General features: G+C 37.9%; 1 protein-coding gene across 1 annotated transcript in view; it reads right to left on the bottom strand.

The window, feature by feature from the left end:
* Positions 1-11,768, bottom strand: part of LOC101858921 — a 24,474-nt gene that overhangs the window by 8,599 nt on the left and 4,107 nt on the right. Inside the window, exon 2 of the mRNA XM_005092312.3 lies at positions 9,522-9,601. The gene's annotated coding sequence lies outside the window, so the exon portion shown is untranslated. The remainder of the gene's footprint in view (positions 1-9,521; positions 9,602-11,768) is intronic.

Genomic DNA, 11,768 nt, shown 5'->3' with positions numbered 1-11,768 from the left:
TGTGTGTGTGCATCAAAATTATTTATTTTTTGTTAGTGTTTATGTATTATTTATATTCAATTTTTAGTCGTTCCTTGTCAATTTAAGTAAAGCTAGACACTTACTATATCCTCACCTACGACCTGAAAGGGCCAGGTGTTATGTATACCCTAAATCAAAGATCCCTTGCTGGTCTAAAATCGATAAGAACACGCTTCGGCGCCACACGGGCAAAATTCAAAATTTTCTACCAACTGAAGAAGTTTAATGTGTCCCACGCGCTCATATGACCTTATGCAATTTCGAGCTCCGTAAAACACTTACCACCCCCCCCCCCCCTAAATTATACAATGCCAAATGGTATCTGTAAAGTCTAACCATAACTCTATTGCCATGCAGCACCTTCAGGGACATGCAGAACCAGTCTGCCCCTGAATTACTCCCAGTTTTAAACACTACATTTATTATCCTGTAAATGAGTAGGCCTAACTGGTAATCGTCAGATCAATCAGAATATGTGAATGAAAACGGTATGCGCACTACTAGCTGTAATGATTTTTGTTACCCAAGGGACCAACTAGACTTTTTTTGCACTCCAAGGCCATCAGAGAGACTAACAGTAAAAACCCTGTGGTCAATACAGGGTCTTGATGATATCTATGTTCATAAGTAAGAATGTTCTTTTTAAAAATCTTGATTGGAAGCAGTACCGGAGATAGGAAATGTTTTATTTGTAGGTAAGACTGGGGACGATTCAGTGGATAATAGCTTTAAAGAGCATAATAATAATGTTATTCTGGAGGCGTTCGTATAACTATATCCAACACCACACAGTCACATAAAAACCTTGCCTTACTACAAGTCAGTTCACATTTATGGAGGCTTTTCTTTCGCTTTACTCTCTTTGCATGCATTAGTTCTGTTTTTGTAAGAGTTTTATAGCAATTATATAATTTAATATATTCTTTTATAACACTGTTGGGTCATCAAGGGCCGATGATTAGAAATGTTACGAGGAAACTCGCAAAAAACACAAAAGAGAGAGGAGAGATGAGGACGATCTATGTTTTGATACGACAGAAAGAGCAAACCACCCCAGAGCACCCGCCAAACACCCACACTCTCTTTGCGTGTATGTATTAGTAAGTGAAACGATCAGATCTGAGCATTTAATCGGCTTCCGGTACCGACAGACCTTTAAATGGCATTGGCTTCAGCCAGTCTCAACATCAGCTTTTTATTTGGCACTCTCGGACTCATCACAATTGACAAGACCCCCCAGCTTTGCTCAGGATTCAGAAATCTTGATAGATAGACTGGGACAAATGAAGAAAAAATATCCCTTGAATTTAATGATACCAAATGTTACACGCAACAAATGGTTTTAACATTTTTATATCTGTGTCCTATAAGACACAATTGAAGAAAGGAAAAGCCTGTTCAGAGTTGAAGATGTCCCTCTTACCGACGTATTAGGGTTATATCAGAAGATCTTAACAACTAGAATTAGAAAGTTTGGTTATTATCGATATGGTTGAGAGTACTATCAAGTTCCCGCAAAAAAAAAAAAATGTCCATATTGCTCAAAAATCAAAGTTATTGAAAGTGTGAAGTCAATCAAAATCGAAGTATTTTGCACGTGCATACTCATTGATGAATTAATTGCGAACGCGAAGCTTGGTCTAAGACAGCATATGACGGTATTGCTTTCTCTTTTAGGTTCATAAAGTTACCAAACGTCTTTGAACGCGTAAGAAGAAATTTATAAATTTCATCATTTCGTTTGGCATTAGGTCCCATAGGTTTGTAAATCTACGGCAAATAGTCTTTGCCACAAATAAGGTTGTCACACGGCAACCTATCCTGTATGTTTGAATATACTGGAAATGTCAACGTGGCTTGACATGTTAAAAGTTGATAATGAAACTGTAATGATGTTGCATTTCGTGAAATCTGCGAACGTTGAAGAGGTAAAACAGACCGGATTTCTGTTTTAAACTTTGGTTTTAGTTGCTTGATGACTAAAACTAAATTGTCATGACAAAGCGTACTGAGTAAAAGGCATTTTCAAAGGATAAGAGTAAGAGCAAAAGCTTTCGAATAAACTAAAAATACTTGTCTATTTTGTAAAGGAAATTGTTGGGTTGTTTTTTTTTTGGACACGGCCTATTATGAATTATTAACCAGGAAGTGACAATCATGCTTGTGATCATTGGTTTCTTGAGAATACTTTCAGCCTCCAATATGGTTTTATGTGCAAATTTGCGAGTGGTTATGAAACAGAAAAATGAACCACGTGTAAAAGGGGGTTTGTATTCTAGTCCAGAGCTCAGGTACACAGAATACATTTTCAAAAAAAGCTAAATTGTCCTATTCCAATCTATGTACTCTCTTCTGGGATTCTCTGGGCAGACAAGTTCTCGTTAATCACTTGCTAATAGCCTCTGATGTGGGCTTTAGTGGCACGCAAAGCTTTTTCGATTGACGTCACTTATCGCTTATGGTGACGCGCCCCGACACGATAAAGTGGAATTTGCCCTGTTGTCTTGACGACAATTTCGTGCCTCCTACAAAGAACAAGACTTTTTGTGGTCGGTTCTCCTATCTGTTTAGCACTTCTTCATTACAATGTCTTTAAAAAATCAGATTGGCTGGATAAGATTTTTTTTAATGTGTTGTTTTAAATCGTGGTGGCCCCCATAAAAAGCACAGCCTCAAGAGAAACAGCGGGTTTTTAAAGAGAGATTTACGGCACTTGCAACACAATAAGAACATATAAGTGCCGAAGATTAGAGGTGTTACATAAGAGTAATAAACATAAAAAGAAGGAGGAGAGATCAGGACGATAGATGTTTTTAATAGGAAAGAAAGAGCAAACCACACCAGAGCACCTGCCAACCACCCACTCGGCTGGGTTTATTACTTTCGTCTGCCCTCCTTTTCTTTTTGGGCAGCAAACAATTGTCTCATTTAGTAGCGACAATACATACAATACGTTCAACAAAGATGTCGTCATTCACACAATAGTAGTAATGATAATTTGCAACAATTGCAAACCGATGGACTTTATATTTTACAAAGCATTATTGTAAAAACATAACAGCATTACTTCCTTATCGCAAAGACAAAATTAAAAGATAAAAGATTGGTACTAATACGGGTTTCCCCATCACTTTAAAAATGGAAACTCATATGAGAGGCAAGACCTCCATATGTAACGTACATCTCTGATAGGACCGAATCAAGTGGGTGGCGACCTTGAAAATTCCCCCAAGATAACCATAGGTGAGGCATCGTTGTGAAATCAGGTGCTCGGGTAAATATGGAAATCGAAGAAAAAGGCATTTTTCCTCCCGCCTGGCAATTTTTATCGAAATTTTGTTTTTTGGCTTAACACCTACTGTTCCTATTTGTTTTATTGTTTTAGTAAATGTTTTTTTACGGCGCTCGCAACTTCATAAAGTCATATGAATGCGCGGGACACACCTAATATTTTTCAGTTGGTGGGAAATTTTGAATTTTGCCCGGGAGGCGGCCGAAACTTACTCTTATCGATTTTAGACCACCAAGAGATCTTTAACGTGCGCAACTTGCACACGGGCCCTCCGAGATTTTTCGCCCTTGTCCGAGAAGGCTAGGTGTAGATCTTTTCTACCAGAAGATCAGGGGTGTGGCAAAAAGACAGCAGTTAGGAGGAGCCAAGGAGTAGCAGTAGAAAGGCTGCAGAAAGAGTCAGGAGCCCAGAGAAGGGGGCAAAGGAGGTGATGGGGTGGGGGCAGAAAGTGGAAACAGAACATTGCTAGAGAGCAGGAAAGGAGGTGAAAGGAGACACTATTAGAGAATAACATTTTTCGGTCGCTACCCGGATTCGAACCCGCGACCTTTGAATGAGAGGCCAACGCATTAACCTCTTGGTCACGAGAGCCCCCTACTGTTCATATGAAAACAAATTTCCATATAATTACATTTTACGGAAAAACCTTGTTTAAAGACACAGAATATGCAATTTTCAGTTTTCAGGGACTCTTAAGCTATTGAAGTTACCAAACTTTGGCGGCCCTTTTCTCGCTAATTTTACTTATGAAACCAGCCGACCGCACCTCCTTCAGTTTCAAATATCTTGACTTTTATTAAAGATAAAAGAATTTTTAAAAAATCGAAAGCAAGGCAAATAAACGAGCTTTTAGATGCCAACAATAACTCAGTATGTCCAAAAACTGACGAGTGCCTGATTTCACTGCGTTGTGATGCAAAAATTACCCGTTTGGGGTTTCGAAACAGGACCGCCCGCCCTTCATTTAAATGTTACACCAACTGAGCCAATGGCGCCCATTTTTGATCTGCCACATAGAAAAATTATACATGAGATTAAAATGTTGCCTCTTCATCGAGGGTAAAACAGCTACAAGTTCCTTCTTCCTTGACTGGTAGAATAACTTGTCCACTTTCTGAGACAGACTGAAAATTCCTCTGCTAGTTCAAATTATAATATATTTGACATTATTCCAAACTGTCAGTACGGGAACATTTGATTATCATGGTGTAAAATAAATCATTGGACCAACAGAGTTCTATATTAACTTACTAATACAGAACTCGGCGTACGATACATCTTTGCTGATATCATGTTGGGCTACAGTCCCTTCTTGGAATCCCCTTTGGCGATTTTTGTTTAAACCTTAGTTAGGATGTACATCTAAATCACTTCATCTCTAAATCACTCCTCCACCCCTCCCCCAAACCTTAACATAATTAACAGCGTTTATAGATTATAGCACCATCAAAACAAACCATACTATACGAGGGGAAGGCGGCAGGAGAAAGCTTTCTAATAACACTTTGATAGTATTTTCAATAGGTCTAGTTTTATATTGACACAGACATGTTGTGACCTCAGCATTACAGGCTTTGACTCGAAAATTTCCTAAGTGCTTAGAGTTACTCAGTGTTTAGGACCGCCCCTTGTGTTCCTTTTACATCGCAGGCAAAAATTAGAACCCCTATTCCTTTTTTTGTTCTGGGAATACAACTATGTTAATTTGTTTCTTCATTTTAGGTAGGGGAGATACATTGTGTAAAAGTTTCAACGTACATAGTATGCCAAATGTGACTGTAACTGGGACAGAATCTTGTCACACTGGGGTTGCAATGTTGTGTAAAGAACATTATTATCTTACATCATTACCGTTCACCCGCAAAGACTGGAGAGGGGGACACAAATCTCGTCTCTTAAACCTATTAAATGCTTCAGATACTCGTAACTGGGATGAATATCTCTTCCTTTTTTGCTGATATTGTTATGATACTCATTTTTTCAGTAATAAATTTTGCCATCGGATAATTAATGTAAAACTGTGAAACTGTAAAATTATACGTTCGCCAAAGGAATGATAGTGAAGAAATCGACACGTTTCCGCCTGTTGGACAATTTTTATCGAATGTGTAGTTTCGGTTTCAGCAACTTTTATTGTCATTTAAGACACATATCTATATGGATTTTTAAAAAAAATGAAATACGTTGATAGAACGCAACAAGAAATGGAAATTTGTAGTTTCCAAGCCTTTGAAGTCATTAAACTTTGGCGGCCATTTTCTCGCCATTCTTGCCTCTGACAACCCCCATCTCCTTCAGTCGCAAATATCTCGACGTCGATTCATGATAGATGGCTAATTTTTTTTTTTATTAAAAGAGGCAAATGAACAAGCGTTAAGATTATTCTGATAGCTGCATATGCCCCAAAATAGACGAGACCCTGATTCCACCAACTCAGGTGATGAAACTATGTGGTACTGCCAGGATGGTGCTTTTTATATGAAGAAAAGAAGGCCTAAAATTATATAATGACCTATCTGCAGTCGGCACACTTTGGAGTGACCATTCAAAGAAACCAAATACATTGCTCGGATTGGGTTTTCTCAAACGTTCCAGAAACCAAAGAAGTATAGTGACCTAAGAATAGAAGTCGAACGGCCTGAATGAGAAGATGTACTAACTTTGGTATAAGTAGAATTGAGCCCTCCATTAGGAGCTGACAAGACATACTACGTATATTCGATGTTCCACCCTCTGTAGGTCATACTAGGTCGCTGTGACGTTATTCACGATGCTTAAAACTCATATTTTAAAAGGGACAAAGGGGGGGGGGTATGTGTTCAACATTTACGTTTACCTTAACTTTGATGGAGTATTTCATCGCTGGCGAATCGGAATTGAAAACAAGTTACACCCTCAGGGGCATGATACAGTGTACATGTTTGGATCTTTATTCGCCACAGGCACAAGAAACGCAATAGTATGTATGCTGGCTGCATGTACAGACTTCAACATAAGTTAAGGACCACCTTGACAGACAGCCCTGATTTTTTAAAACATCCTTAAAAAAGATGGAAGGAGAGGCAGAGGCAGACAGAGGGAAAAGATACTGGACAAGGTAACAACATGGCTAGGAGCAGCAAGAACAACAGACACCATTGCTGCAACGCAAGACGGAGTGAAATGGAGGTTCATGATCGCCCACGCCAGTCGGCAAGGCACTGGATGATGTAAAAAAGACAGCAAGGAATGTTTCAAAATGTTTTGCTCTGAAAGCGTTAATGGGTTACCAATGCGTATTTCAACGCTTCCTAAAGGGGCAAAACCACCACATGCAGCAAGGAAATCTTCGGGGAATTTTAGCCAAATTTGTTGGTTTCTATCGACTTGTGTGCGACACCACGGACATTCTTCAGTTTAAATTTCTGGTGCACGTCATAAATGGACGTATGGTCTCGAACTGAGGTCACTTTGGTGGCAATATAAGCCACAGTTTGCGCAATATCCAGTATCGCATCCAAGACGAAAGCTGGGAAACTTTGATCGCGCCAGGGCTATGGCATGGCTGCATGATGGAGTTGGAGCCCAAGAAGATACTAGAAGGCTTACAGTGTCACACTCTGTCATTGTCCGCTTGAGGCAGCGCCATCAAGCCACTGGATCAGTCCAAAAACGCCCACGAGCAGGTTAACCTAAGAAGACCACTCACATGGTTTGCAAGTGGTCCTTAACTTATGTTGAAGTCTGTATGAATGACAGGCTAGAAAGTTGAAGATAAAGTGAGAAACAAGATGGCAATGCGAAACGTAGAAAGGTAGACAAAGGAAAAAAATAGAGAACTACAGACAGAATCACACCTACATGAACTAACACATTTTAATGAAAAGAAATATTTTTCTTATGTGCATACAGCTTTTATGGGATGTGTAGCAGCCTGGGTTATTCGTATAGCGTGTTTAATTTTGTTAAGATAAAGCATTTTTTTTTCTATTTTACTTAAAGCTAAAATACCACAGGAAAATAGTTTTGTTTGAATAACAGTCGAGTCTTAACTCGTTCACCGAGATAAAAACACATATTGTGCGTAAAATCTTAAAGAGCTCACAACATTCACACTGCATTATTTTTCAACCATGTTTTGGGATTCTTGGAAATGTATTCTGAGGAGAAAAGATGATCAACAACACTGTCCTCTCATTTCGTATATGGCAGAGGTCATTATGTTTTATATGTGGGGATTATTTCTCTTTGCAGAGACCAGCGTTTTGTTTTCTTGAAGATACTATAATGCGGTCAAAAATTCGTGGGGCGACTTATCCTCAAAAATCTCTTTAACCGGCGAATCAATGTTACCCATACTTTGCAGAGCAGTTTGTATCAATTTGTCTTAACTTCATCACATTTTTTCACAACCACTGAGGCTCGATTAAAAAACTTTTCTTCATAAATTTATATAAAATACTAAAAATCTCCATCACATGGAAAAAAATGATTGTTCATATTATTATCACTTCCCGCTTCTCGCACACATTTAGCACACGTCTGCGTCACACTTTTTTGTGAATAAACGTTTTACAAGAAATTAATTTTATAGCGAACACATTTTTTTGCACCAAAGGTTCCCTAAACATACGTTCAATAAGCATACAGTTTGCGAATAGAAAAAAATGACAGACTTGCTTTTAAAAGCGATATTGACCGAGCTGTAAACTTTTAAAAATCTGTAGAAACCATCGACAGTTATTTTTTTAATTAGAATCTATTAAAGATTTTTTTTTTTTAAACAGTGTGAGGGAGCTAAAAAAATATTCACCTGTTAAGACAAATTCATATACGTCATTGTGCAAAAGTTGGAGAATCTATGTTCTATAGTTAAGGAGATACTTGACAATAAGTTGAGCCATGGATTTTTGACCTCGTAATCAGGACTTCCTGGATTCCGCTGAAGCATCAATCTCATAGGATAACCAGATTTTCAAAAGGGCATTCAAAGGTTCTCTAACAGTGTTTAGTTTAGTTTAGATTAGTTTAAGTAGAGGTTTTACGCTGCTCAAAACTGCATAAGGTCATATGAGCGCCAGAAGATTAGAGATGTTACAAGAGAGTAACAAACATAAAAAATGAAGAAGGGGAGATAAGAACGATAGATGTTTGATAGGAAAGAAGTGGGAAACCACACCAGAGCACCCGCCAACCACCCACAGTGTTTAGTTTGCTCAGTAGGTATAACACTGCTACAATGTGAGTGACTGTGTGTCAAATAGCTGTGAAGCGCATTATGTGTGTTATAAATGCAATTCTTCTTCTTCTTCTTCTTCTTCTTCTTCTTCTTCTTCTTCTTCTTCTTCTTCTTCTTCTTCTTCTTCTTCTTCTTCATCTTCTTCTTCTTCTTCATCTTCTTCTTCTTCTTCTTCTTTTTCTTCTTCTTCTTCTTCTTCTTCTTCTTCTTCTTCTTCTTCTTCTTCTTCTTCTTCTTCTTCTTCTTCTTCTTCTTCTTCTTCTTCTTTTTCTTCTTCTTTTTCTTCTTCTGCTTCTGCTTCTTCTTCTTTTTCTTCTTCTTCTTCTTCTTCTTCTTCTTCTTCTTCTTCTTCTTCTTCTTCTTGTCCTCCTCCTCCTCTTTCTTCTTCTTTTTCTTCTTTTTGCATTAAGGGGTGTAAACCCAAGCCATATCACACGGGTTTTATGATTCTGACTCTTTCCTGTGGAATACTCAACGTTGGTGCAAACTGTCAAATTCTCATTCCGTGTTTGGGGCTACATTAAGCATAACCAGAATTCAAGAAAGAAAGAAAGAAAGAAAGAAAGGAAGAAAGAAAAAAGAAGGAAAAGAAAAGGTGCCTCCTATTCCACTAGAAAGCAAGCTCTAGAGTTGCATAATCATTAATTTAAAGTAGACAATACACAGACTCAAACATACACATAGACACAATAACAACAACAACAAAACACATGCTGAAGCAAAAAAAAAAAAAGAAAAGGAAAAAAAAAGAATGACAGCATTCATGCATTAAAAAGATATGTTTTCAAATGAGTTTTTCTAAAGACTCAGTATTTTCTATTTTTCTCTCAATTTTTGTAGGAAAATGTCTTCCGATTTTACGATTTGCAAATACAACAGACCTATTTAACAAATGATTTGTGTTTCAACTTTGAAATTCTTAATCTAGTGGTGTCAGTAAAGTTGCTGACCACACGTGTCTTGAACTGTAATAACTTTTGCGATACACACCTTTAATTCCCGTTTCCTGTCTGTCTTTCTTGGGCGTCTAGATGTGTAGAATCAACAGCTTGGTCCACCTAAGCAGAACACTGGAATAAAAGAAACAGAGCACCGTAAAAGTTTTTGTAGTCTACCCATTTATATCTTGATATTTCAAGTCCGCATCGACTCAACTTTGATCATTTAGAAGATCATTTAAATAAAAGGAAAGCTGTTTCAACGATGTTTGTCGGGCTAACCTGGGCATGATGGAACACTAAATCCCAGAAAAAGGGAGTTAATCAATAACTTCTTTATCGTGGAATCGACTAATAATAATAATAATAATAATAATAATAATAATAATAACAATAATAATAAAAAGAATTATAGTAGTAGTAGTAGTAGTAGTAGTAGTAGTAGTAGTAGTAGTAGTAGTAGTAATAATGATAATATTGATAATAGATATCTACTCCTCTTCCTCTTACTTCTGACTCATTTTACTGTAATTGCTGGTTCATTCTGACTGCTGTCTTTCAACCATACCCCTGAACTTAAGGCAGGTAAGAACAATCACCAAGCCTTTTCGGATAAAGGGCGAAGAATCTCGGAAGTCCTGCGGGAAAGTTGTATGAAAGTTTCGCACGTTACATAGTTCATGGTGGTCTCACAACCGATAAGAGTAGACTTCGGTCGCTACCCAGGAAAAGTACTGAACTAATTAATACTAAAACTGAAAGTACCCGTGTCAGTATAAAACATACAGAGTTCATTCGAAATCGAAATGTAGCTACCTGAAGGAAAACAACCGTACTTAATTGGAAAAAAACCGGTCACATACGTAAAAATATGCTGTACAGCAGGTCGAAGAACTATCGTGTGGTTAAAAATTCGTGGTGCAACTTATCCTCAATTATTTCTTTGACGGGTAAATCAATGTCACCCATTTATTGAACTGCACTTTGCATCAATTTGTCTCAACTTAATCATATTTTCTCATAACAATTGAGCTAGATTTTTTATTAAAATTTTCTCATAAATATTTATAAAATACTACAATTTAATCTCCTTCATGTGGAAAATAGGAGAGTTCACAGCACTTCCCGCTTCTCACGCATATATTGCTTACGCATGGCCTCGTCACTGCTCACCAGTGACACTTTTAGAGGCAACACTTTCGCGCATGCATAAATGCAATCTCCTAGGAAATGACAAATGGAATTGTTAACAACTTCTTCTCCATCTTTATAATCTACAGACGAGAAGTAGCAAGATGGTGGAGAGCAATCATTGGCGGTATTTTAACAGTAAGGTGCCTTGGACTTGACTTTATTGGATTCTGGTTAGAATTTTAGATTCTTCAAACGATTTTCAGATATCATCAGAAATAACTCGCAATATGTCAGTAATATAACTTACGAGTAAAAAAGTATACAACCGTGTATCCCACTCTTTTTCAGTAGCGATGCACTTGTGCCAGTACGCTTTGGTTTTAAAATAATAAAATGTAATCATCCATGGTTGCAAAAATTGAGTTTTTAAAAATTCAAGGTTCATTCCGCACCAGTTGTTACAGAAATTGATTTTATAATAAATAAACTGTTGGATTTTTAAAAAACACTAAAAAGTAAAGTTGTTCCCTCATCCGATATGGACATTGGGGATTGCCTTTTTAGTGAGACAACTTCCTGAGCCTTCAGCATAATATGGAAGGGTGGCCTGCTCCTTTCCACGCCGGCTTTACTTCCCCAAACTCAAAGCCAGGTACCCATTACTGCTGGGTGGGCAGGAAGGGGCGAAAAAAATCCGTGTTCGAACCTAGGCTCGAACCCGAACTTTCCTCTTAGGAGACGAGCGCACTAACAATCCCCAATGTCCAGATCGGATGCCGAAAAAAACTTTACTTTTATTTCCCAGCTCATTGGACGTAAATCTTTCAAAATCTGAGGACACCACTTTCTATATCATTTCTTAAAATAGGTATTCATTTAGAAATTTTCTATCTAGAATGCAGAGTACAGGTGTTTACAAAAATATTGATCTGTTGAGACAAATTGACACGAGTCATTGGGCAAAAAGTATAAGAATAGTATAAGAAATGAAGAGCTGTGGGAAAGGACAAGACAAAAGGATATAGAAGTAGAAATAGGACTAAGAAAGTGACGATGGATGGGACACACCTTAAGAAAAGCCCAGCGGAAACATCACAAGACAGTCACTGCAGTGGAACCCACAAAGAGCACGAGGCAGGGGTAGGCCACGGGAAACATGGAGGAG

Source organism: Aplysia californica, unplaced genomic scaffold (assembly GCF_000002075.1).
Source record: "Aplysia californica isolate F4 #8 unplaced genomic scaffold, AplCal3.0 scaffold00044, whole genome shotgun sequence".
NCBI classification, from domain to species: Eukaryota; Metazoa; Mollusca; class Gastropoda; order Aplysiida; family Aplysiidae; genus Aplysia; species Aplysia californica.
Note: the sequence above shows the minus strand (reverse complement) of the source record. Positions and strands in the feature narration are given on the sequence as shown.